The following is a 25,283-nucleotide window of genomic DNA, read 5'->3' as shown; positions in this document are numbered from 1 at the left end:
ATCAAACCGTGGCAAGAATACTTCCTTTATTAACAACTATGTGAACTCTCATTCCTTATATCCATTTTAACCGTGACTTTTCTTGGAGGACACCAAACTTAATGTTTGGTCATATAGTTTAAAAATGTTTCTTCCTCCAACTAGTGTTCTTGAAATCCCAATGTCAATCTTGGTTAAATATTTATAAGAAATGCTTTCATTATAATTTTTCTTTTTCTCTTTTTTTTCATGAAGGATCAATTGTGTCCCTTAATCAGTGCATCAAGGTTTGATGAACACCAAACTTGTCTCTTGTTAAGGGGTAAATGTGAGATGCCAGCAGTTAATCACAATTGATGCCTTCATCACAGAATATGATTTCTTTTCAATTGTAAAGTCTCAGAAAGTAACAACGTATGATCATTGGTGCATGATTTTTAATTTTCATGAAGAGAAAAAAAAATTTGATCTTCTGAAAATATCCACCTATGCAGACACCAAACTTAGTGTTTGGTCATATGCTTCATCAGGATAACTAAGCATATAGTATGAAAATGTTTGTAACACTGGTTTGGTATGCTTAAAGGCACACCAAACTTAGAAGTCTTAGCATATGTTTCAAAACAGTGCATGCATTCATTAAGTACGTTCATGAAAAGAAAAAAAAATCATGCTCAGGTGATCATAGCTTATTGAATTTAAAATGACATAAATCTTAAATCATGGGTTGCCTCCCATGGAGCGCTCTTTTATTGTCACTAGCTTGACACTGGGGCTTTCTTTTATGGTGGTTGATGATTGTAGTGCCTCAACTTGTCTCCCCTGACTGTGATCCTCCTCTTTGTTCTCTGGTGTTCAATTTCAGCATGCTCTAATGAGAGTATATTGCTGACAGTGTAATAGTCATCCGTCTGTTGGCGTGCTCCCAGTTGTTGATAGATCAATTACACTTTATCACCCTTGGAAAGCCCTTCTGTTGGAATCTTTCTGTTCTTCCAACCCCTTTTTGTTTTGTTTCTGTGTTTCTTCCTTTCTTTTGTTGATCTTTCTTCTTTGGCCGTAGGCTTACTTTGGAGATCTCTCTTCTCAGTGGCCAATACTCCAATATCCTCTTGAACTTCTGTATCATTCTGCACAATCTTTTGCCTTGGGATGTTGCTGTGAATTGCCTTGTTGCTTTCTTCCTTTAACTGTGATTCTTCCTTGTAGAGTTCCATATAGTCTTTCTTCTCATCACTGAACTGCGCTTCTGGTAATACTCTCTGAGTGACACTCTTATCATGCATTCTGAGAGTTAATTCTCCTTGCTCTACGTCTATGATAGCCCTAGCAGTGGCCAAGAACGGTCTCCCAAGTATGATGGAGTCACTTTCATCCTCATCTGAATCTAGAACCACAAAGTCTGCAGGGTATATGAATTTGTCCACCTTGACTAGAAGGTTTTCAATTACACCCCTGGGGTATACCATTGACTTATCTATCAGCTCTAGAGACATCTGTACCGATTTAACTTCCTCTATACGCAGCTTTTTCACCAAAGAGGAGGGAATTAAGTTAATACTTGCTCCTAGATCGCACATTGCCTTAGTGATGGTTAATTCCCCAACGATGCAAGGCAGCAAGAAGCTCCCGGGGTCTTCAAGCTTAGGAGGAAGCCCTTTTTGAATCAAAGCCCTGCATTCCTCAGTAAGCAGTATGGTCTCTTTCTCATCCCAACTTCTTTTTTTATTAATAAGCTCCTTAAAAAACTTGGCATACAGAGGCATTTGCTCAAGTGCTTTAGCCAAGGGAATATTGATCTCCAGCTTTTTGAAAGTCTCAAGGAACTTATGAAAATGTTGGTCCTTAGTCTCTTTGCTGAACCTCTGTGGATATGGTAGTGGAGATGTGATGCTCTTTCCCACTTGCTGCTGTCCCTGAATCACTTCTTTTGAACTGTGTGGCTGGTTGTTCTTCTCTTTGAGTTTCTCAGTGCTCTTGTTTGGCATCACAACTTGATCCTTGGCTTCATCTGCCTTTGTTTGCTTTCATCTTCTATTGGTCTTTTGCTGCTCTCTACTTGCTTCTTTGTAGTGTCATTGTTGCTCATCAATGTTCTCCCACTCCTTAATTGTATCGCCTTGCATTCTTCCTTAGGATTTGGGATTGTGTCACTCGGCAGTGAGCTTGAAGGTCTCTCAACAGAAATCTGCTTGGAGATTTGCCCAATCTGCCTCTTTAGGCTCTTCATGGAGGCTTCATGGTTCTTTGTGGTCATTTCTTGGTTCTTCATCATCTTTTCCATGAGCATCTCCAGATTAGTAATCCTCTGAGAGTCTTGTAAAATTGCTTGGTTATGGGGTGCTGATGGTTGATGGTAAGTGCTTTGGTTGGTAGGTTGGTTATTGGATGGATAATGGTTAGAGTTGGGGTAGTTGTTTTGGGGTTTTCTGTAGGGATTTTGGTTAGTCTGCTGCTGGTTGTGGTTTTGGTTGTTTCTTAAGGTGTTTGGGTTTGAGCTCCTCTGCCATGGTTGTTGGTTTTGGTTGTGGTTATCCCCCCATCTGAGGTTTGGGTGGTTCTTCCAGGATGGATTGTAGGTATCACCATACACCTCATTTAAACCTTGGTTGTGCATATACTGCACTTGCTCTTGTTGTTGTTCCTCTTGGTTCTCCTCATTATGCCCCCAAGGAGTGGTTGGTTGGCTTGTGGCACTCACTGATGCTACTTGTAGGCCATCAATTCTTTTGGCCATTTGCTCAAATTATTGCTGAATCTGTTGCTGCATCATTTTGTTTTGAGCTAAGATTGAGTCCACTCCTTCTAGCTCCATTACTTCTCTCCTTTGTGATGGTTGGCGTTGCCTTTGATGCGCAAAGAAATACTGATTATTAGCCACCATGTCAATAAGATTTTGAGCTTCTTCTGCAGTTTTCATCAGTTGCAATGATCCTCCAGCTGAGTGATCAAGTGCCTCTTGAGCCTTTAGAGTGAGTCCTTCATAGAAGTTCTGTAGCTTGTCCCACTCAGCAGAGCCTTATATCTCTCCCATGCCTCATACAGATTTTCAGCATCCAATTGCGTGAATGTCTGCACCTCAGTCTTCAACCTGATGATCCTTTGAGGGGGTAAAACTTGGCAAGAAACTTGCTCACCAAATCATCCCAAGTGTTAATGCTTTCCTTCGGAAATGTTTCTAGCCATTGAGTGGTCTTGTCCCTGAGAGAGAATGGGAATAACAACAGCTTGTATATGTCAGGATGCACTCCATTGCTTTTAACTGTGTCACAAATTCTCAAGAAAGTGGATAAATGTTGGTTTGGATCCTCCAATGGTCCTCCCCCAAACGAGCAGTTGTTTTGGACCAATGTGATGAGTTGTGGCTTCAGTTCAAAGTTATTTGCATTGACATTAGGGGTGAGAATGCTGCTTCCACAATGTCTAGCATTTGCAAAAGTATAGGAGGCCAGTACTCTCCTCTGTTGTGGGTTATTGTTAACCCCTCCTCCTGGATTAGATGGATCTCCTTCCATCTCGTGATATTCTTCCTCAGATTCTTCCTCTCAAACAATATTTTTCCCTCTTTCAGCTCTTCTTAACCTTCTAAGAGTTCTCTGGTCAGTTTCAGATAAAACAGGAGTGGCTCTCCCTGTACCGGACATACAAACAAAACAAAAGAAACACCACCAGTAACACTTCAATCTATTGCTAGAATGAAGTTTTAGTTAGCTTGAGCAAAATTTCAAACAGTTAGTGTGTCAGTAAAAAATTAGAGAAACAGAAAAGAAAAAGTGCTTGATCTAGATCTCCACTTCACTTAATCATTGTCAATCTATTTCAATCCCCGGCAACGGCGCCAAAAACTTGATGAGTATTTTTGGAAAACGAAATTTCAACACCCAAATCTCTCCGGCAAGTATACCGGGTCGCATCAAGTAATAAAACTCACGGGAGTGAGGTCGATCCCACAGGGATTGAAGGATTGAGCAATTTTAGTTTAGTGTTTGATTTAGTCAAGCGAATCAAGAGTTGATTTGAGTGGTTTGTATTTGACAGAAGCTAAATTGCATGAAATTAAAAAGGAGAGGGATAATTGGCAAGAATTTAAAGTGCAGAGGAATTAACGAGGCTGAATCTTAAAGTGCAAGTAATATAAATTGCAGAAACTTAGATTGCAAGAAATGTAAATTGCAAAATCTTAAAGTGCAAGAAATGTAAATGGCTTGAATTGTAAAGGGAATTGGGAATTGGATTTGCAGAAATTTAACAAGGAAAAGTAAATCTCAACGCATAGAAGAGTAGAAGATGACTTGAATTGAATCGGATCTAAAACGGAAATGTAAATGAACTTGAAAAACATTAAACAGAGAATTTAAAATGAAAACTCCAGATCTCAGGACCCAAGAGACTAGATAACCGAGTCTAAATCTTAATGCCTTCCTAGATCCAAATGTAGAATTCAGTTGCAAGAAATAAAGAAAAATAAATTGCAGAATGAGTAGAAGAAGAGGCAATGAACAGAAATTGAAATTCAATTATGCAGAAAATTAAACAAGATCCCAAGGTGAGATTGAAACAGAAGTTCTTCAATTCTTCACCCAAGATCCAAAGCAAGAAAAGTAAAGAGTGCTAAGCAAGAACAAGGAAGAAGAGAGATCAATTCTCCTTCCCAATTCTCTAGAATTCTAAAGCAACAATTCAAAAATGTAAAGGTGAGCTCTCTACTGTAAGTATGTAAAAATTCTCCAAGGAAGCTCCCTGAAAACTTAAATCCTAAGCTATTTATACACTTTCTTCAAATGGTCTTCAAGCCTTGAATTGGGCCTTTGCTCTTGATGGAATTGGGTTGATAAAAGCCTCTGTTGATTGCTCTTGGAGTTGGAGAGAAACCCATTGTGAACCGGGCCATGAATCATAAAAGCTTGAGTCAAAGTTTGAGGCAAACATTGGCTCAAGCTTTTCATATCAGCTGCCCCCTTTTGCTGCTATCAACGTTTGGGCTAAAGTTTGAGGTCAAACTTTGAGCCAAACGTTGAGCCTTCTTGTATGCCTTGTGGCGCCAACGTTTGCCAAAAAGCTTGAGGCAAACGTTGGTGCAAACTTTTGCTCTCTTGGGTGTGTTGATGGTGGCGCCAACGTTTGCCAAAAAGCTTGAGGCAAACGTTGGCACAAGCTTTTCTCCTCCAGGGTGTTGGTGTGTGGCGCCAACATTTGCCAAAAAGTTTGAGGCAAACGTTGGCGCAAGCTTTTGCTTCTTCCAGGGAGATTTCAACTTTTCCAGAAGTTTGAGCTAAAGTTTGAGGCAAACTTTGGCTCAAGCTTTTTGTTCTCTCTTGCTCCTAGCCATTCCTTCTTTCTTCAACCTTCTTCAAAGCTCTTTTCCCCTATCATCAATCAACCAAACATATCAAAGCTATGCTCAAAATCATGAGATTGTTATTCTTTCATAGTATATGACAATTATAGCACAAAATCTCATGAAATTGCATTAATTCTTCCATGGTTGATTGAATCAAAGGAAACATAAAATTCTACTCAATTGGCTTACTTATGGCTCAAGAAAGTGCATAAAATCAATTAAAAACAAAAGAAAAAGACTAGTGAAACTAGACTAAGATGACTTGTCATCAATGGCCTTAATCATCTCTTAGTATGTATCTATACTCTATAAATGGATATATAAATTAAAACAAAGTAAAGAATATCAGAATAAAAAAGAAGTACAAAACACACACAGGAATGAAAATTATGGTTTGAATGTAACCATATAATTAAGCTCAAAACTCACAGGCTGTGTGTTCTCTAGCTCAAACATCATATATCAGTTATACATGTCATGCAAGTAGAAATTAAGAGTTCCCATTATTCTCAATGTAAAAAATTTATTTGTTTTGGGTGGCTTTAGAGTTTTAGTGTTCCTCCTTGATGAAATGTTGTTAACTAACTAACATGTTATGTTCTATATACAAGGTGTGTGGATTGTTTTTGATTATGTTAAGGTCTCTAGTTTACTTCCTTTTTATTTTCAATTTAAACCAAACTATCATATGCTAAAAGGGGTAAACTATACTAATTAATCCACATATTCTATAACTAATAAGTTAGAATTGCAACTAAACTAAATGGCTAAAATATGAACTAAAGTGCAAAATGCAGAAAATAGAGTAAAACACGTGAAAAGAACAATGTATAAGTACTGAAAGATAAAAATAAAAATAAAGATAAAAATACAGAAAAATAACCAAAGTAAAATAAAAGAGTCTGTAGTGGTTCACCAAAAAATGCGCCAGAGATGGCGACCTCCCCACACTTAAAATAAAGCATTGTCCTCGGTGCTCACTCAAGCTGGGTGTGAAAGAGTGTCATCACTGGAAGGATGGGCTGTTGGAGTCTCGGTGGTGGCCTGAGGATCTGCAGACTGGATGAGCGTAGAAGGAATCTACTGTAGAGGAGGCTCTGACTGGATAGGAATCTCTGCCTCTGCGGTTTGTATCCGGTGTGGCTCCCCCTGCTGTGGTGTAGCCTGCTCCGGTCTTGCCTGTGCAGCCTGGGTGGGTATCTCCTCCTTGTGATCGTCCTCTTCCACCTCAGATGTATCAGAAGGGGTGTCAAGCTCGGAGGGAATGTCGCCACCGGAACGGATCATCAACTTGATGTGCTCATAAGCGACGCTCCATACGATCTAAGTGGGCGAAGAGTCGATGCACCAAATGGTAAATAAGCTCAGGAGTAGCTGGAGGTGCGGTGGGTGGGGCAGGTGTAGCAGTGGAAGAAGAAGGGGCGGCTGAAGGTGTGGCTGTCTCATCAGGAGCGGTGAGGAATGGAGGTGTATAGCCCAAAGCCAAAAACTTCCTGCTGTGAGGAATGATCTTCTTGCGGTCTGCAGCAGTCGGCTGTGCATCAGCATCCTCCCAAGGCACGTCAGCTCGACGGCCTAGCTGGGTGACCAGATAAGGGAAGGGGAGGGTGCCTCTGACATGGACCCTAGCCATATATTGCCGGATGAATCATGGCAGATATAGGTCCTTACCCTCCATCACACACCAGAGGAGGGTGATCATAGCAGCAGGCAGCTTCGTCTCATGAGTGCTCGACAAAACAAAGTTGCTCAGGATCTGGTGCCAGAGCCGAGCCTCATCATTCAGATACATAAGCTTGATTCCTTTGGGCATTGTGGTGTTCTTACCCATGACCCATGGGACAGTAGGGTCAAGGGCTATTCTCTCCTTGACATCATCCCAGTCGAATCTCAGAAACCTCATATCCTCTTTAGCCTTTTGGTAACCGTCAGGCTGATCTGAGTTAGGCTGAAAGCGCAGAATATTCTCAATGGCCTCTTCAGTGACCAGTATCTGTTTCCCTCTGAGGTGCACTGCATCCAGGGAAGTCTTGAAATAATTGCAGTAAAACTCTCTTACCCAGGAAGCATTGACCTCAGTCAAATTTCTCTCCAAGAAGAACCAGCCTCTTTGTTTGATTTGATCGGAGGTGTACTGCTGTAGTTCTTTTGGAATTTTCAAAGTCCTTTCCAGGTACAGATTTCTGGAGGTAGCAAACACTGGATACTTCAGCTTACAGTATCGGTTTGCAAACTTAATTGGATCATTGGCAGGGAGGAGTTGGTCAGCCTTCTCCTGCGGGGTAAAGTGCTTTTCCCGCCAGGAGTCATCATGCATAATCTCCAGGAGAGACATAGAGGATTCACCTCTTTTTTGTTTGCCAGTTGTGGCTTTGCCTTTTCCTTTTCTTTGAGGGTCAGACATCCTGAAAAATAGAAATCTAGGATATAATAAAAGCAGAAAAACAAGTAAGCAAATAATAAGATAAGCACAAAGTGGAAAAGGAGCAGTAGAATTATGAAATGAGTTAATGAAATGTATATTTTGGAGTGTTTCGGAGGTAAAAATCTGAGATGAGAAATCACAATCCAAAATAATATATGAGTGGAATACTTGGTAATTAGGAGCAACAATAATCATGCCATGAGTTAAAAAGTTGAAAGAGTTAGTTTAAAATCAGAGGGGGAAGTTTGAAAGTTAAAAGTGGGTAGAATTGAAAAAAAGAGGTTAGAAAGCGAAAATCAGTGAGTTAGTAAAAAGAAAGTCAGAGTAAGTGGCATGATGATTGGTTTCTAAGTAACAAGAATTTCACAATTTTAAGCAACAGACAACTCATAAGCAAGGAAATCAAGTTGTTGATGATTCATATAGATATAGAAATAGCGAAAAGTGAAAGCTAATCATCAATAATGTGATTTATTAACCAGGAAAACAGAGGAATAAGAAAGCGAGCCCGTGCGTTCATGAATTAGTTTGGTAAAAAGCTGAGGAGTGCCAAATTCAAATAGCCAAAACCAAAACATGAATGAATATCAAAACAATTTACAAAAAATTGGGTAGCATTCCGGCTAAAATTAGATGTTCCCGGGTAATAAACAGCAGGCAGAATAGTTCATATAAATTAAAACAAACTGCAAATAGATATAAATAATATGAACATGAAAGATCAGTCGCAATAGCAGTATGAACAGTAAGAACATCATATGAACAATACTAACATCACAGCAACAGCAGAATTGCGAAAATTATAAAACAAGTAGCAAGAACAGCGTAATTAAATAGGCCTAAATCCACTAACTACATCTTAGCTACCTAACCACCTAGAATCCACTACAACATACATCGCTAACTATCCTAAATTTAAACATAAACTGACAAAAAATATGCAAATAATGTTGAATGAAAGAAATGTGGCGTTCGGCAGAACCTAGTAGGCGTATGAACTAAGCTAGGCAACTGAGAGATGGCAGGGGTGTGGTTGTGGTGGTGCTGGGAGAGGCACGGTAGCGCGGTGGCGGAACAGGGTGGTTGGCACGGCGGATGGTGGCTGTTTGGTGGCATGGGGGTTCCGGGTGGGGGTAATGGTGGAGAGGGGGTTCAGGAGGGGGAAAGGAAGGGGGTGAGGGTGATGGTGGTGGGAGGTGCGGCAGTGACGGTGCGGTGGTGGTGGTGGTCGCGGAGGGGGCAGCGGTGGTGGAGGGAAGAAGAGAAGAGAAAGAGAAGAAAGAGTGGGATGGAAGAAGGGGGTGGTGTCGCGGTCGTGGCTGGGTGGTCGACAGTGGTGCGGCCGGTGGAGGTGGTTGGGTGGTGGTGGCGGTTGTGGGTGGTGGGGAGTAGAGAGGGAGTAGGAGGGGTGTTAGGGCGAAGAATGAGGCGTGATGGGGTAGGGTTTTGCGTCACTGGGGGTTAGTGAATTTGAATCCACGCGAACGCGTGGGGCACGCGATCGCGTGGCTAGGGTGGAATGGGGTTGACGCGATCGCGCGAGTGACGTGATCGCATGGAATGGGTGATGCCAAGGCATCTTAGGCTAATTTCACTAGCATTTTTCTGTTATTTTTAGTTGTTTTATGCATTTTCTTGAGCCTTAAGTAATCATTTGGGCCAAATAGTCATGCTTGTATTAAATCATTCAAACATGAAGATTTTGATGCAAATTCCATGAGTTTTTAGTTATATTCCTTGAATGCTATGAATGAAAGATTTCTCATGAAATTTTGCAAGACTTTGATGCAGTTGTTTGGATGATTTCAGGGAAGAAGAGGCTAGGCAAGGAAGCAACAAAATCAATAAAGGGAAGCTTGAATATCACATGTGGAGTTTAAGCTCCAGTTTAAGCTTAAACTGGAGCTTAAACGCCAAAACCATGAGAGCTAAGGAAATGCTGAAAGTGGCGTTTAACCTCCAGTTTAACCTTAAACTGGAAGTTAAACGCCAGAAATGGGAAATGCACCAGGGAGCCATTTCCACGTTTAAGCTCCAGTTTAACCTTAAACTGGAGCTGAAACGTGTTCGACCAAGTTTTCTCCTCCAGGGTTGCTTTCTCCATTTCCACGTTTAAGCTCCAGTTTAACCTTAAACTGGAGCTTAAACGTGTTCGACACCTCCAGGGCTACCTTTCTCAGCTTCCACGTTTAAGCTCCAGTTTAACCTTAAACTGGAGCTTAAACGTGTTCGACCTCCAGGATGGCTTTCTCTATTCCCACGTTTAAGCTCCAGTTTAACCTTAAACTGGAGCTTAAACGTGTTCGACCTCCAGGGCTGCCTTTCTCTATTCCCACGTTTAAGCTCCAGTTTAACCTTAAACTGGAGCTTAAACGTGTTCGACCTCCAGGGCTGCCTTTCTCTATTCCCACGTTTAAGCTCCAGTTTAACCTTAAACTGGAGCTTAAACGTGTTCGACCTCCAGGGCTGCCTTTCCTATCTCCACGTTTAAGCTTCAGTTTAATCTTAAACTGAAGCTTAAACGTGTTCGACTACGTTACCCTCCAGGGCTGCCTTCTTCCATTTCCACGTTTAAGCTTCAGTTTAACCTTAAACTGAAGCTTAAACGTGCTTCCACAAAAGGCATCACTGGAAGTGTCTGGCGTTTAAGCTGCAGTTTAAGCTTAAACTGCAACTTAAACGCCACTATTGGAAAAGGTTTATGGGCCAAAAATATTGCAGTTTAAGTTAGCTTTTGAACACAAACATTAACTTAAACTTACTCTGGTATGAAACCCAATTGAATATCATGGTTTATGGGATTGGGCCTGAAGGATTGATGAGTCTGGAATTTCAATTTGTTGAGTCATGTGTCATTACTTGATTATCACTAAGTTGGCTCAATGAATGTTACAGAATTTGGATCAGCAGCCTCATCAAGATTATGGATCATAAACCCAAAGCAAAAGGAAAGCAGGGAGAGGCCTCAAAGCCCAAGAAACACAACAGAAGCTCAATATAGAAAGTGTATAAATAGGATAGAATTTAAGTTAGGAGGGACTTTTACCTTTGGATTTTGCTAGTTTTCATACCTTTGTAATTGAATTCAGAGCTATGACTCACTAAACCCCTTCCATTGGGTTAGGGAGCTCTATTGTAATTCAATGAATCAATAATAGTTTATCTTCTTCTTCAATCTTTTCTCTTGAATTTTGTTAGAAAGCTTCTCGATCTAACTCCATTGGGTAGTTGTCTTGGGAAAGAAACTACCCATAATTGGAATCCTTCGGAACCTTGGGAAAGGAATGGAGGATTCATGCTAGAGAAGCTTTCTCACAGTGAATTGGATTGGGGTTTGGATGGATATTGTGACATGTAATCCTACCAAATTGTGGTTCATGAAACTGTGTGGTATAATCAGTGATCGAGCATCATCTCTTCTTATGAACATTTAAACCAAGGGATTGGGAATTTGTTTGTTTTTAGAGAGAATTGGTGAGCCAAGGGATTGGGATCCAATCATATAAGATTGCCAAGCAAAATTCAATGAACGCATTGGTTGAGGAAGAGATAAACATGTTTTGATTCGGAGATCTCAATATCTCCTATAACCCAATGAATTCCCCATTTCTGATTTCCACTTTCTCTTTACATTCTGTAACTCAATTCATGCAATCACCCCCATTCCCTTTTTAATTTCAGCAATTTAGCTTCTGCTCTTTAATTCATGCAATTTAAGATTCTGCCATTTCAATTTCTTGTCATTTACGTTTCCCGCCAATTTTACATTCCGCAATTCTCATCTAAATCTTGATTCCGCTCAACTAGAACATACTTCTAATCCAAATTGCTCACTCAACCAATCCTTGTGGGATTCGACCTCACTCTATTGTGAGTTTTTACTTGACGATAACCGGTGCACTTGCCGGAAGGAATTTTGCCGATCGTGCAATTTCCTAAATCGTAGCATAACAAGTTTATGCGCATCAAGTTTATGGCGCCGTTGCCGGGGATTGGTTTTCGAGTGACAATTCTCAAATTGGAAGTTAACTAGATTGAGCATTTTTTTGTTTTGATTAATTCAGTACAAGTTACTTGTTGAATTTTAATTTCTGCACTCTGTTACATGCTTTCTTTCTTTATGCCTTTAAAATCAAGCAACTAACTCACTGACTCACTAACTGTTTGAATTAATTCCTCAACTGCTCTAACCATACTCTTCCATTAACCAAGAGTATTTCACTTGTTTGTTGCCTGTGCTGTGTTCTTGTATGACAGGTAGGAGAGGAGAGACATCAACTCCTCCATATACCGAACCAGAGAGGACCCTTCATAGACTTAGAAGGAAAGCAAGAGGGAAGAGAGTACTGGGAGAAGAAGAATCTGAAGGAGAATCTGAGGACAATTTTGAGGAAGGTTTAGATCTCAACATGGATAGAGAAGTTCACAACCATGAGAGAGCTGATGGAAACAATGCCATTCCTGAGAGGAGGGTTCTTAGTTCTTACATAAACCCAACCTCTGGGAATTGTGGTAGCAGCATTCAGAAACCACCCATTCAGGCCAACAATTTTGAGCTCAAACCACAGCTAATATCACTTGTGGAGAATCATTGTTCATTTGGTGGGAGTGCTAATGAAGACCCAAACCAACATCTCACAAAATTCCTGAGAATTTGCGACACTGTGAAGTCCAATGGAGTCCAAGAAGATGCCTATAAACTGCTTTTGTTCCCATTTTCACTTAGGGACAAGGCAGCTAAGTGGCTGGAATCATTCCCAAGGGGGAGCCTAACAACATGGGACGAGGTGGAAAGCAAGTTTCTGGCACGTTTCTTCCCCCCACAAAAGGTCAATAGGCTTCGATCTGAGGTTCAGACTTTTAGACAACAAGATGGTGAAACTCTCTACGAGGCATGGGAGAGATTCAAGGATTTGACAAGGAAATGCCCACCAGACATGTTCCATGACTGGGTGCAATTGCATATTTTCTATGATGGACTCTCTTATGAATCAAGGAAGGCTGTAGACCATTCATCAGGAGGTTCATTGAACAGGAAAAAGACTGTGGAAGAAGCCATTGAAGTGATTGAGACAGTGGCTGAGAATGAGTACTACTATGCATCAGAGAGACACAACACTAAGGGAGTCATGGAGCTGAACCATGTTGATACAATTCTAGCCCAAAACAAGGTGTTTGCCAAGCAACTAGCAGAGCTCACCAGGAAATTAGAAACAAAACAAGTGGCTGCAATACACACACAAGATCAAGAGGAAGAAAGCACTGAAGGAGGTGATTGGGAAGAGGCCAATTATGTAGGAAATCAACAAAGGCAACCATATGATCCACATTCCAACACTTACAACCCAGGCTGGAAAAACCACCCAAACTTTGGGTGGGGAAACCAGCAAAACCAACATAACAAGTCCACATACCAAAACTCCAACCAAAGATCATACCAAGCCACACAAAACACTTACTCTCAACCACCATATCATAGCCAAAATAATCAACCTGCCCAACCTAATCCGAACCAACAATTTCAAGATCAATTAAACAGGATAGAAGGAATGCTTGCAACCATGAGTCAAGACATAACCGAATTGAAAGCTTTTAAGGAAGAAGTAAATTCTAACCTGCAAAACCAAGGAGCTGCCATCCAGAAGCTAGAAAATCAAATTGTGTATTTGTCTAAGCAAACCCCTGGGACAAGCGTTTCTCATGCTGCCAAGGCTATTGCAAGGGAAGAATGTAAGGCCATAACCCTCAGAAGTGGAAAGAATCTAAAGGAGATCTCAAAGGAAACCACAGAGGATGAAGCAAAGGAAAATGTGAGAGATAAGGAACAAGGACAATCTTTTACATCGTCTGCAACAAAAGAAAAAGAAAAAGAGGTCCTGAAGCCTTATACACCTAAAGCACCATATCCTCAACATTTGATGAAAAGTGAAAAGGATGGCCAATTCTCCAGGTTCTTGGAGATTTTCAAGAAGCTTCAAATCAACATTCCGTTTGCTGAGGCAATAGAGCAAATGCCACTCTATGCAAAATTCTTAAAGGAATTAATGACCAAGAAAAGAAGCTGGAGAAACGAAGAAACTGTGTTGTTAACTGAAGAATGCAGTGCCATCATCCAGCACAAATTGCCTCAGAAATTGAAGGATCCAGGCAGTTTCCAAATCCCCTGCATCATAGGAGAAGTCATGGTGGAGAAGGCCTTGTGTGACTTAGGGGCCAGTATCAATTTGATGTCTCTAACAATGATGAGAAGAATGAAGATTGAGGAAGCCAAACCAACAAGAATGGCCCTCCAATTGGCAGATCGAACTTTTAAATTCCCTCATGGGATAGTTGAGGATTTGTTGCTGAAAGTGGGAGATTTTATATTTCCTGCTGATTTTGTGGTGTTAGATATGGAGGAAGAAGCCAAAGCTTCAATAATTCTGGGAAGACCCTTCCTGGCTACTGCTGGAGCCATCATAGATGTACAAAAGGGTGAACTCACTCTTAGACTACATGATGAGAAATTGGTGTTTAACGTATTCAAGGCAATGAGCTATCCATCAGAATCACTAAGGGAATGCATGAGGGTGGATGTAGTGGACATTGCAGTACAAGAAACCTTTGAGGAAACAACAAAGGAAGTGGCAGAGGAGGAGTTCACCAAGGACATAGAAGTTAGTGACATCAAGGCTGCTGAAACAACCATGCCAAGCATGCCAGAGATAGTGAAAGAAAAGAAGGAAGCACCAAAACCTGAGCTCAAAGCATTGCCCCCTAATCTCAAGTATGCATACTTGGGTAGTGATGAGAGTCATCCTGTTATCATTAGCTCTGCCCTGAGTCAAGAACAGGAAGAAGAATTGATCAAGGTGCTATAAACTCATCAGGATGCCATTGGATGGACCCTAGCTGATTTGAAGGGGATAAGTTCATCCATATGCATGCATAAAATCTTGTTAGAAGAGGATGCTAGACCCTCCATCCAAGCTCAGAGAAGATTGAATCCCGTCATGAAAGAAGTGGTACAAAAGGAGGTCATGAAGTTATGGCAGGCAGGGGTAATCTACCCCATTTCTGATAGCCCATGGGTTAGTCCCATCCATGTAGTTCCCAAGAAAGGTGGCATAACTGTGGTGCCAAATGAGAGGAACGAACTCATACCCACAAGAACTGTCACTGGGTGGAGGATGTGCATAGACTACAGGAAGCTCAATGAAGCCACCAGAAAAGATCATTTCCCACTCCCATTCATGGATCAGATGCTTGAAAGGCTTGCAGGACATGCTTACTATTGCTTTTTGGATGGATACTCAGGCTATAATCAGATAGTAGTTGATCCTAGAGATCAAGAGAAAACATCATTTGTTTGTCCATATGGAGTTTTTGCTTATAGACGCATGCCCTTTGGATTGTGCAATGCACCTGCCACTTTCCAAAGATGCATGCTGTCCATCTTTTCGGACATGATTGAAAAATTTATTGAGGTCTTCATGGATGATTTTTCTGTGTTTGGAGATTCTTTTCCTAGCTGCCTACACCACCTTGCCTTGGTGCTTAAGAGGTGCCAAGAGACTAACCTAGTATTAAACTGGGAAAAGTGTCATTTCATGGTCACAGAAGGAATAGTCCTTGGCCACAAAATCTCTAATAGAGGCATTGAGGTGGACAGAGCTAAGGTGGAACTCATTGAAAAACTACCTCCACCAAGTAATGTCAAGGCAGTTAGGAGTTTTTTGGGACACGCTGGTTTTTACAGAAGGTTTATTAGAGACTTTTCTAAAATAGCCAAACCTTTGAGTAACTTGCTTGTCTCTGATACACCCTTTGTATTTGATAAAAATTGCATGCTAGCCTATGAACTTTTGAAGCAAAAACTTTCCTCTGCACCTATCATTGCCCCACCTGATTGGAACTTACCTTTTGAACTGATGTGTGATGCATCAGACCTTGCTATTGGGGCAGTGTTAGGACAAAGGAAAGACAATTTGGTACATGTGATTTATTATGCCAGTAAAGTCTTGAATGATAACCAAAGGAATTACACAACCACTGAAAAAGAACTCTTGGCAATAGTCTTTGCATTTGACAAATTTAGATCCTATCTCATTGGATCTAAAGTCATTGTCTTCACTGATCATTCAGCTTTAAAATACTTACTTGCTAAACAAGAATCCAAACCAAGACTTATTAGATGGGTTCTTTTGTTGCAGGAATTTGACATTGAAATCAAAGACAAGAAGGGTGTAGAGAACAAGGTGGCAGACCATTTATCAAGGATACCATGTGAAGAAGGAAGCGCACAAAGCACACATATAAATGAGTGCTTTCCTGATGAACAACTCATGGTAATTCACAAAGCACCCTGGTTTACAGACATAGCAAACTTCAAGGCCACTGGGAGTTTGCCGTTGGAATTTAACAAGCATCAAAGGAAGAAATTGGTAAATGATGCCAAATACTTCATCTGGGACGAACCATACTTGTTCAAAAAATGTTCGGATGGCATACTCAGAAGATGCATATCAGAGGAAGAAGGAAGGGAAGTCTTATGGGACTGCCATGGCTCCACTTATGGAGGACATTTTGCAGGAGAAAGAACAGCAGCTAAGGTGTTGCAGTGTGGTTTTTATTGGCCCACTATCTTCAAAGATGCAAAGGAACTAGTGAAGCACTGCCATGAATGCCAGAAAGCGGGGAACCTGCCAAGAAGAAATGAAATGCCACAACAATTCATTCTGGAACTTGAATTGTTTGATGTATGGGGGATAGATTTCATGGGACCCTTTCCCTCCTCATACTCAAATAATTACATTCTTGTGGCAGTAGACTATGTCTCCAAATGGGTTGAAGCAATAGCAACTCCAACCAATGATAATAAGGTAGTCATGAACTTCCTCAGAAAACACATTTTTTGCCGTTTTGGGGTTCCAAGAGCAATCATCAGTGATGGAGGAAGCCACTTCTGCAACAAACCATTAGAGGCATTGCTTCTAAAATATGGAGTCAAACACAAGGTAGCCACACCATACCATCCACAGACAAGTGGGCAAGCCGAAATATCTAACAGAGAACTCAAAAGAATCCTGGAAAAGACTGTGGGAACTTCAAGGAAGGACTGGTCGATTAAGCTAGATGATGCTCTCTAGGCATATAGGACAGCTTTCAAAACACCAATTGGAATGTCTCCTTACCAACTAGTATATGGAAAAGCTTGCCATTTGCCACTGGAGTTGGAGCACAAGGCATACTGGGCCTTGAAACTTTTGAACTTGGACAGCAAAGCTGCTGGAGAAAGAAGGATGTTGCAAATTCAAGAGTTGGAAGAATTCAGAGCTGAAGCTTATGAGAATGCCAAAATTTACAAAGAAAGAGCAAAGAAGAAGCATGACAGCAACATAGCCCCAAGGAAATTTGAAGAAGGACAAAAAGTATTGCTTTACAATTCTAGGCTGAAGCTATTTCCAGGGAAGCTAAAATCAAGGTGGTCTGGACCATTCCTTGTCACCAAGGTCTCCCAATATGGACAAGTAGAAATCATGGAAGAAAAGTCACAACGAACCTTCATTGTGAACGGTCAAAGACTCAAACATTACTTGGGAGATGTGGAGGAGAAGGACAAAGTTAAATATCACCTCAACTGAGGAAGCTGACCGTCAAGCTAATGACGTTAAAGAAGCGCTTGTTGGGAGGCAACCCAACCTGAGGTAATACCCTTTTGCTGTTTCTTTTATTTGTTTCAATAAAAAGGGTGAAGTAGTTTCTGTGCATTGCAAAGAATTAAGTTTGGTGTTTCACACCAAACAATGAATTCGTGGATCAATAATTCAAAGGGGAATGTGTGACTCTAAGTTTGGTGTTCCACCATAAAGATCAACTGAACACAACAACCTTTGAATTATATGAAAGGAACAACCATTCTAAGCAGTCACAGAAATGCTTAAAACCCTTAGCAGCAACTTCATTCCAAAGAGAACTCAAGGATTCAAAGAACAGAGAAGTAAGTGGGAGACTAAGTTTGGTGTTCACACACCAACTTAAGACTCAGATACTTACCCACACATAGTTGAGCTAACCACTCAAGTGCTTGAGAAGCAAGCAACTTCATCACTCTTTGCAGGAAAGGAAACAAGGATCTTAAAGCATGAAGCAACAATTAGGAGAAGAAGGAGAAATCAAATTGTTTCCTGGCAACAAAGAGAAAACAAGGAATTTCACAAGGTGGTGTTGTTCCTTGATAATTCTTTAAAAAGGGCAAACAAAAGCATGCTTGTTCTGGTTTAAACTGTAATTGTTGAATCTTTCTGGAATGTGAAGTTTTTAGTATATTTGTCTGTTTATTGCTTTGAATAAAGTGAATGCCTAGATGTTTGGATATAACTTCACCTTCTTAAACAAATGCTTGCCATGCTTGTTCTGTTTCCAAAAATAAAAGAAAAGTTTGAACAAAAGTAACTTGGCTCAATTAGTGACAAATCAAGTAGAATTAAGTGGTGGTATGCATGCTTGATTGTTTAGTCAGATCACTGGAAATAGAGTGTAGAATTATCATTTTTTGTGTAGAAATTGAAAACTGTCTATGGATCTTGATGAATAAATGTCTTTGGCCATGTAAAAGAAAGAAAAAGAAGAAGAAAAAGCCACTGAAAAAGGGCAACAAAAAGCAAAAAAAAAAATTGAGAAAATAAGCTAGGCACCAATGGTTTGAACTTCTGAGACAAATGTCTGTGGTGTTTATGTATTAAGGATATGCTTGGATGAATAGGTTCTGAGGAGTGTTTCAACACTTGGTAACTTGGGTTAACTAACCCGGGATTATCAACCAAAAGTCCATTATCAAGAGCAACCTAAATACAAAACATTTAGTCACACAAAGAGGTGCTGGGCACCAATGTCTCAAGAAGAAATGTGAACTAAAATGCCTGGAGTGGATATGTGTAGTGCACTGATAAGAAAAAGAAAATGCCAAAGGCTTGTGCAACACATGACACTAAGCAAACAAGGAGCAAAAGGAGCTCTAAGAAAAAGAAAAGAAAAACAAAGAAGAGAAAAGTGCCAAGGACATAAGAATAACAAGGGGCCATAGCAGTGTTTGATGGATGCAATGAAAAAGTGATAATCTTACTTGATAAGAATGAAAAAGTGATGCTGCAACTTTCTGCATAAAACCCTTCTGATGAACTTCAAGTGCTTGCTAATATAGCCAATGTAATTGCTTTCTGTTTCATACTTTCTTCTCAAATAACTCAGGACTTGCTTAGGGACAAGCAAGTATTAAGTTTGGTGTTGTGATGCCAAGGCATCTTAGGCTAATTTCACTAGCATTTTTCTGTTATTTTTAGTTGTTTTATGCATTTTCTTGAGCCTTAAGTAATCATTTGGGCCAAATAGTCATGCTTGTCTTAAATCATTCAAACATGAAGATTTTGATGCAAATTCCATGAGTTTTTAGTTATATTCCTTGAATGCTATGAATGAAAGATTTCTCATGAAATTTTGCAAGACTTTGATGCAGTTGTTTGGATGATTTCAGGGAAGAAGAGGCTAGGCAAGGAAGCAACAAAATCAATAAAGGAAGCTTGAATATCACATGTGGAGTTTAAGCTCCAGTTTAAGCTTAAACTGGAGCTTAAATGCCAAAACCATGAGAGCTAAGGAAATGCTGAAAGTGGCGTTTAACCTCCAGTTTAACCTTAAACTGGAAGTTAAACGCCAGAAATGGGAAATGCACCAGGGAGCCATTTCCACGTTTAAGCTCCAGTTTAACCTTAAACTGGAGCTTAAACGTGTTCGACCAAGTTTTCTCCTCCAGGGTTGCTTTCTCCATTTCCACGTTTAAGCTCCAGTTTAACCTTAAACTGGAGCTTAAACGTGTTCGACACCTCCAGGGCTACCTTTCTCAGCTTCCACGTTTAAGCTCCAGTTTAACCTTAAACTGGAGCTTAAACGTGTTCGACCTCCAGGATGGCTTTCTCTATTCCCACGTTTAAGCTCTAGTTTAACCTTAAACTGGAGCTTAAACGTGTTCGACCTCCAGGGCTGCCTTTCTCTATTCCCACGTTTAAGCTCCAGTTTAACCTTAAACTGGAGCTTAAATGTGTTCGACCTCCAGGGCTGCCTTTCTTTATTCCCACGTTTAAGCTCCAGTTTAACCTTAAACTGGAGCTTAAACGTGTTCGACCTCCAGGGCTGCCTTTCCTATCTCCATGTTTAAGCTTCAGTTTAACCTTAAACTGAAGCTTAAACGTGTTCGACTACGTTACCCTCCAGGGCTGCCTTCTTCCATTTCCACGTTTAAGCTTCAGTTTAACCTTAAACTGAAGCTTAAACGTGCTTCCACAAAAGGCATCACTGGAAGTGTCTGGCGTTTAAGCTGCAGTTTAAGCTTAAACTGCAACTTAAACGCCACTATTGGAAAAGGTTTATGGGCCAAAAATATTGCAGTTTAAGTTAGCTTTTGAACACAAACATTAACTTAAACTTACTCTGGTATGAAACCCAATTGAATATCATGGTTTATGGGATTGGGCCTGAAGGATTGATGAGTCTGGAATTTCAATTTGTTGAGTCATGTGTCATTACTTGATTATCACTAAGTTGGCTCAATGAATGTTACAGAATTTAGATCAGCAGCCTCATCAAGATTATGGATCATAAACCCAAAGCAAAAGGAAAGCAGGGAGAGGCCTCAAAGCCCAAGAAACACAACAGAAGCTCAATATAGAAAGTGTATAAATAGGATAGAATTTAAGTTAGGAGGGACTTTTACCTTTGGATTTTGCTAGTTTTCATACCTTTGTAATTGAATTCAGAGCTATGACTCACTAAACCCCTTCCATTGGGTTAGGGAGCTCTATTGTAATTCAATGAATCAATAATAGTTTATCTTCTTCTTCAATCTTTTCTCTTGAATTTTGTTAGAAAGCTTCTCGATCTAACTCCATTGGGTAGTTGTCTTGGGAAAGAAACTACCCATAATTGGAATCTTCGGAACCTTGGGAAAGGAATGGAGGATTCATGCTAGAGAAGCTTTCTCACAGTGAATTGGATTGGGGTTTGGATGGATATTGTGACATGTAATCCTACCAAATTGTGGTTCATGAAACTGTGTGGTATAATCAGTGATCGAGCATCATCTCTTCTTATGAACATTTAAACCAAGGGATTGGGAATTTGTTTGTTTTTAGAGAGAATTGGTGAGCCAAGGGATTGGGATCCAATCATATAAGATTGCCAAGCAAAATTCAATGAACGCATTGGTTGAGGAAGAGGTAAACATGTTTTGATTCGGAGATCTCAATATCTCCTATAACCCAATGAATTCCCCATTTCTGATTTCCACTTTCTCTTTACATTCTGCAACTCAATTCATGCAATCACCCCCATTCCCTTTTTAATTTCAGCAATTTAGCTTCTGCTCTTTAATTCATGCAATTTAAGATTCCGCCATTTCAATTTCTTGTCATTTACGTTTCCCGCCAATTTTACATTCCACAATTCTCATCTAAATCTTGATTCCGCTCAACTAGAACATACTTCTAATCCGAATTGCACACTCAACCAATCCTTGTGGGATTCGACCTCACTCTATTGTGAGTTTTTACTTGACGATAACCGGTGCACTTGCCGGAAGGAATTTTGCCGATCGTGCAATTTCCTAAATCGTAGCATAACAAGTTTATGCGCATCAATGGGTAGAAGGATGAATGACGCGGTTGCATGAGGCATGCGACCGCATCGCTGGAAATTGTGCTAAACGCACAATTCCAACATCATTTCAGCGCAACTCTCTATCTCCTTTAGGGTGTTGTGCAATCCATGCGACGCGAACGCGTCGCTCACGCTTTCGCGTGGGATGGGTGTTTTGTAAGTGACGCGTTCGCGTGATGGACGCGAACGCGTGGGCCGTTTTGTGCTAAACGCACGATAGCCGCACAATTCCAGCCCAGATTTCTGGGCGTTAGATTTTTACGCCGATTTCTAGATCACGCATTCGCGTGATTGACGTGGACGCGTGGGAGGAGTTTTTCGCAACTGACGCTAACGCTTTAGCGATGCGATCGCGTCGCACGCCTTTCTCCCTTTTATATATATGTGTGTGTGTGCAAGTATGCAATTATGCAGTATGCAATGTTAATGCAAATTCTATGAATAACATCCAATTTCAATAAAAATAATATAGCATAAAATCAAATAGTATGAAATAAATATTGAAAAAGAAACGACCATACCATGGTGGGTTGTCTCCCACCTAGCACTTTTAGTTAAAGTCCTTAAGTTGGACATTGGATAAGCTTTCTGTTATGGTGGCTTATGCTTAAATTCATCCAGAAATCTCTACCAATGTTTGGAATGCCAACAGCCTCCGGAGTCCCAAACGAGGCATGTGAAGCCTTTGAGTAGCTTCAAACAGGTTTTCAGGCTCCCGGGGTGACGAATATCAGAATATTTTCCAGGATCCCAAACTTTGCTTTTAAATCTGCTTTCCTTTTGATCTATATTTTTCCATCTGGGCAGTTTAGAAATTAGATTCTCACCAAGATGACTAAACATTTTCCGAGATCCATTCGATTGAACATGATACCAATCCGTGCACTTCGAGTTGAAGCGTGGAACCTTATTGAACCTTGTGCACCAGCTCTGAGTACGAGCCATTTCCCTCTTACTCTTAAAGCCGCAGAGAGCTCTAAGCTGGCCATCTATTTCAAGCAAACCATATTCAAGTGGAAAAATAAAGTTAAAGGTTAAGGATTGTACCCACTTGAAGCTTGTATTGGGTGGTAATGGCCTTGGGATAGGTGTTTCCAGTGGTTCTGTAAGTTCTACTCCCTTGTAATCTTCTGTGAATTCCTCCACTTCTTTGCAAAATTCTTTAGCTGCAACTGTGTCCTGATCAAAGTCTTCTATGTCTTCCTCATCACTTAAGTCATAAGCTGGAGGTTGAGAGAAATCTACCTCCGCATCATCTTCGTATTCGCTTGGGGAAGATTCTTCGATCTCAGAGAATTCACTTGCGGATGCAAGTTCATTACTAGGGGAACTTGACTTGAGATTATCATCATTAAGGAAACGTGCTTCTTGGGTCATTCCGTCTAGTTCTTCATAAAATACCTGCCTTGGAGTTTGTGCACTATCCTCCTTAGCTTCAATTGTAACGTCCTTGACGGAATTCTTCACAACTCTGGATTCCCATAGAGGTTCAGCATCTCCTAAATCTTCAATCAATGCTTCTTCTTCTTGGATAATTTGAGCTTCCTCCAATTGTTCCAGAACAAAGTTGTGCTCATTACTGCCCTCTGGGATTTCTAGTGTCTCCTTCATTCAACGTTTGTCATTAGATTCTCCACATAAAGCTATTGGAGTTCCTTGAGTGCCTAAACGTCTGGAAGATAATTGATGTATTGCTTGCTCCAGCTGATGAATGGTTGTATGAAGTTGATCTACTGTTTCCTTGAGGCGAGCCTGTGATTCTCGAGGTGATGGATTTGGACATGGTACATAGGCAAGTGGTGGTGTTTGGTAGTAATTGGATTGGAATTGCGGTAAATAAGGATCGTATGGTGGTGAATGGTGAAAAGGAGCTTGTGAGTGTGGTGGTTCATAGTTATGTTGAGAGGATGGTCTATAGGCACAAGGTGGGGCTTGTTGGTAGTTACAAAGTTGTCCACCATATCTATTAGCTTGGTATGCATTGTAAAGTGGTCCTCGTCTGTGATACTGTGGAGGGGGGTGTTGCCTAAAGGGTTGATCAAATCCTCTTGGCTCCATCCATCTTTGATTTCTCTGACCTTGATGCATGTTCCTGCTATAACTTCCGTTTCCTTCAACAATATTAGAACCAAACTCAAAGCGAGAGTGGTGAGAATTTATAGTAGCTAATGGAAATAAAAGGAGAAAACAAAAACAAATAAACAAGTAAAAGAAAAATATTTACTATAACCAATAATAAGGCACACGTTTGCAGCTCCCCGGCAACGGCGCCATTTTAAAGACAGAACTTTTGCGTGGTCTAGAATTCAGAATAAATTCCCGTTGCAAGTATAGCTTCTAAACCAACAAAAGTCCTTTCTTACAAACATTTTGGTTGTCACAAGTAACAAACCCCTAAATAAATTGATAACCGAAGTATTTAAACATCGGGTCGTCTTCTCAAGGAACTGCAGGGAGGTATGTACTTATTATTGGTTTTGAGTTTTGTAAATTGGGGTTTTGAAAGTAAGGAACAAGTAGTTTAAATGACAAATAAAATCAATAAATAACTATAAAATAAACTCTTGGCAAGGTATGAGAATTTGGAAGTCCTATCCTAGTTATCCTTATCAATGGTGATGAGAATTGAGTTTTAATCCCACTTAGTTAGCCTTTACTAAAGCAAAGGAAGGTCAAGTGGACCAATTAGTTTGATCCTCAGGTCCTAGTCAATTCCTAAGAAAGGACTGGAGTTTATTGAAGTTCAATTCAATTAGCAAAAACAACAATTATCAATCACGTTGAGTTTGATAACTCAAGAGTTGCCAATTAATCAACCAAAGCCAAGAGGAAAAAAATACAAATTATTAATGTAAATAAAGGAAAGCAATCATAATTCTGAAATACCTCAAATTATATTAAATAGAAAATCAAATCTAAACATGAATGGTTCATAAGCCAATTTAGCAACAAGAAAAGTTCATAAATTCAATTGGAAAGCTAAATAAACTAGAATGCTAAGACAATTAAAAGTAGAAGAGAAACTAAATTAAAGGAAGATTGAACCTGGAATTGAAAAGAAATAAACCTAAAACTAAGAGAAATCCTAAAACCTAGAGAGAGGAGAAAAACTTAATGGGTGTAAATCAGATTCCACACAAATAACTCACCGGCAAGTGTACCGGGTTGCATCAAGTAGTAAAACTCACTTAGAGTGAGGTCGATCCCACAGGGATTGATGGATCAAGAAACTTTAGTGAGTGATTAGTCTAGTCAAGCTAACATTGGTGAATTGGATGTGAAATTGAAGCAACAGAATGTAAATAGCAGTGAATTTAAAGTTGCAGAAAGTAAATGAGCAGAATCTTAAAGAGTAAGAAATGTAAATTGACAGAATCTTAAATGACAAGAAATGTAAATTGCATCAAATGTAAAGGGGGGCTGGGTGTTAGAAATTAAAGGAAGCAATGAAGTAAGCAATCAAAGAGATCTTAAGAACAAGTGACAGGAAATTTAAAGTGCAGGAAAATTTAATTCAGATCACAGCAAGAATTGTAAAATGCAGAACACTTGCAGAATAATTAAATTGCATAAAAGTAAATTGGAAGCAATTGAAACAGAAGATTTAAATTCAAGCTCAATGTAAACTGAAGTGTATAATTGCAGAAAGGAAATTGTAGCAGAAGAGGAAATTGTAGCAGAGAAATGGAAATTGCATAAAGCTAAATTGAATTCTGAAATGTGGAGTGCAGAAAATTAAAAGTTTTTCAAAGAGAACTTTCTATTCTACGCTACTCCTAATGCTCTCTAGCAGAGCCATCCTTCTCACAAAAATGAAAATGATGCCTTATATAGGCTTTACAAAGTGAA

At 40.1% G+C, this 25,283-nt stretch overlaps 1 non-coding gene across 1 annotated transcript; it reads right to left on the bottom strand.

The window, feature by feature from the left end:
- Positions 1-12,580: 12,580 nt before the first annotated feature.
- On the bottom strand, positions 12,581-12,684 carry LOC148564900 (small nucleolar RNA R71). Its single transcript, XR_015884216.1, has one exon. It is a non-coding gene; the product is annotated as a small nucleolar RNA R71 (small nucleolar RNA).
- Positions 12,685-25,283: the final 12,599 nt, after the last annotated feature.

The sequence above is a fragment of the Arachis ipaensis genome, chromosome B5, assembly GCF_059453495.1.
Source record: "Arachis ipaensis isolate K30076 ecotype BB chromosome B5, ASM5945349v1, whole genome shotgun sequence".
Classification (NCBI taxonomy): domain Eukaryota; kingdom Viridiplantae; phylum Streptophyta; class Magnoliopsida; order Fabales; family Fabaceae; genus Arachis; species Arachis ipaensis.
This window is presented reverse-complemented; position numbering and strand designations above follow the sequence as displayed.